Source organism: Loa loa (assembly GCF_000183805.2).
Source record: "Loa loa unplaced genomic scaffold supercont3.20, whole genome shotgun sequence".
In the NCBI taxonomy this organism is placed as follows: Eukaryota; Metazoa; Nematoda; class Chromadorea; order Rhabditida; family Onchocercidae; genus Loa; species Loa loa.
The window spans coordinates 66,369-69,455 of record NW_018108200.1 but is presented as its reverse complement, the minus strand read 5'-3'; positions in this window follow the sequence as shown (position 1 = coordinate 69,455).

Sequence of the window (3,087 nt, the reverse complement as noted above, 5' to 3'; positions counted from 1 at the left end):
GTGCTTGTTCATAGAGGATATTTCCTCTAAACTTTGCGAGCTTGTTTTATCCGATTTAATGGGATGTTTTCACCGGATAAATTCACCTAAAGGTCCAGAAGCACGTAATTCTATTTCTTTGGTATAAACTGTTTTCAATTATGTGTGAATTCTTCTTGGAGTAAACGTTATTCACTCCGTATTTAAAATTCAGCTAAATTCACTTCAATGAAGAAAGTTTTGTGTTTAATTTTAGAGGACTATATTCACATTCTTCGACCTACTGTTCAATTTCGGAGTTTAGTTTCACTTTATGTATTCGACAAGTCATTCTAAAGATGTGAAATAATGGATTTATTTCAGGATAGCTCACTGCCAATCACTCTTTTCATATGCTATCGATTTACAAGTTTTTGATACGTTCACACTTCAAAATGGTATTGGATGTCAAAAATGATGTAGTGAAAGCGTTTGCGAAGCGAATATTTTTGAAGGAAATGATGGATCATTGCTAGGCTATCTTTAATTTATAATTTAAAAATCATAAAGTAAATTGAATGATAAAGTAAATAAAGTAAACAAATACGTATTTTTCTCAGTGAAAGGAGTATACCTCAAGCATACAGTAAATCACATGCGTTATACCTATTCGATTGGTGTATTAGCTTGTGATGCTTTACATGTTTCTTGCTATACCAGATTTGATCGTTATGGCATTAGTGAAGATATTTGGATTCCTTTATTAATAAAAGAAAATTTTGAAAAAAAAGTAGTGGGATTTTCTGAGGAAGTTTTTATTTATTATAATGATAGTTGTTTCAAGTACAACTATAAAAATATTAGCTTTTTATACTTCTACTATTTTTATCTCTTTAGTGGTGGGTTTTTTGTCTATTTTTTGCCAGAGATGCAGAAGATAGATATTTGAACTTTCAGAAGCCAGTTCATCTCACTTTTAATTGCATGCTTCATTCTCAGTTTAGTACAGAAGACAGCGACGTTCCTCAGTTTAATGAAAGCTTGTGGCAACTTTTGTTTTTCCAGATGAAAATGCCGATCAATGACAGCTTGACATTGCTGTATTAGCTGAAACGTTAATCAAAACAGACACGAAAGCTGATAGCTGTATGGAATACGGTTTAGTTTGAGACATGTCTATTGTATAGTTTGGCGGTGGTGAATGGAAGTATAAGAGATAAGTCAAGTCATATATAATTTTCAAAATTTAGATTGAATTTGCCAACAGTCGTGTTTTTTCCAGAAGATATAGACTTTTTGGTGAATCACGGGCATGCTTCACCTGCTATTTGTCTTATCTCCTATACTTATTCACTAATTAGGTACCAAGAATGGAGAATAAAATTGACAAATAGCAAAATTCTGTAATGGCATAGCAGTGAATTTCTTTCCCCTCTTGGGGAGATTTAGTCTCAATAAAAATAAACTGCAAATTACACGAATCATTCGTAATTGTTACATTTCAGCGTTCACTGTCTACCCTAACAAATATATTTGGGTATATTTGTTCTTCCGAAAAATTATCTAAAAGAATTTTAAGACGTCTTCCGGGCTAAAATAAATATTAAATCTGCTTTGTTCAACGAGTTCCATTATATCACCGATGGTGGCTCAGTCTGGTTTGAATATGATCATAGTTGGAATACGGAAGAACAGGACATTTCTATTTATACAATAAATCTCACGAAGCAATTATGGACATTTTGTGTATCTAGAATGTAAACAGTTTTCCATTCTGGACCAGTAATATACGGAGATTAATTATTAATTAAAAGAATGAAATGGAATCATTTCCACATGTTGCTTCAATAAGGTGCACCTGTAAAATTCGAAAAAAAGCATTTAAATGAACTTTTGAAAGTATTCTGAAAAGTTTTGCAAGAATGCTACTAATTTATCATTTTTTCTGTTCATATCATATAGATTTACTTGACGGAAAATAGTAAAGTTATGGGAAAAATACAATAGTAGTAAAGAAATATGATAATTATATGATTAAGTTTCCAATCATTCTATGATTGGAATTTCAATTTATTCAAATCCACTAGTAAATTATTAATAATGAAAAAAGCATAATTAGTTCACCTGATCGAGTGGCAAAAAGTATGTTTGAGAAGGGAAAAAATATTCCTCTCTTATTATCAATTAACAATTTCATCAAATTTTATCCATTTAATGGAATACATTTTGTCATCTTTCTTAACGTACCCATTTTAATCCATTTTCTTATTATGTTATTAATTATTGATGATGTTATATATATATATTTGTTTATTTGTTGTTAAATGATTTGTTTAGTTATAAACAAATTTTGTGCTTTATATAAGAAAATTTAAAAAAGAAAAACTTACTTCATCCAATAAACGTACAACAGTTGCAGCTAGTGTTTTCAAATCCCCACATTTATCCGGTCCATATCTAACCCGAAAAAGTATATTCAAATAACCATTATCATTGCTGCAATAAAAATTATTTCGTTTCACTTTCGATATTTCATTTCGAATTTTATCTTATTTTACAGAAAATTTGTAATTCAGATTTGTGAAATTGAATTGTAAATTTAAAACGAATTGCTGATGGTAGAAAGATATAGGATTCAATATCAATATCAATTCTTAAATCAGCTCCATTAAATTAGTAACTAAAATCAAGAAATATATTCAATTTCCACAAAAGAAAAAAGAATTGTCAACGATGATTCAATTATTCGGTCATGAATTTCATTAATATTGAATCATTATTTGTCTAATTTAATTTTGGGGAAATCCCAGCAATATTTTGAATTCTCCTACAATAAATATGATGACATCATTATTTTAATATTATTATTATTATTTGTTTGTCCTTTTTTAATATTTCGAACTACATTATTTTTCTTGATATTTTAATTAATTCTTAACGTTTGAATTAGTTCGTTTTAATTAGCTCCAAACATTTTAATTGGAAACATTATTATTATTATTATTATTATTATTATTATTATTATTATTATTATTATTATTATTATTATTATTATTATTATTATTATTATTATTATTATTATTATTATTATTATTATTATTATTATTAATTATTATTATTATTATTATT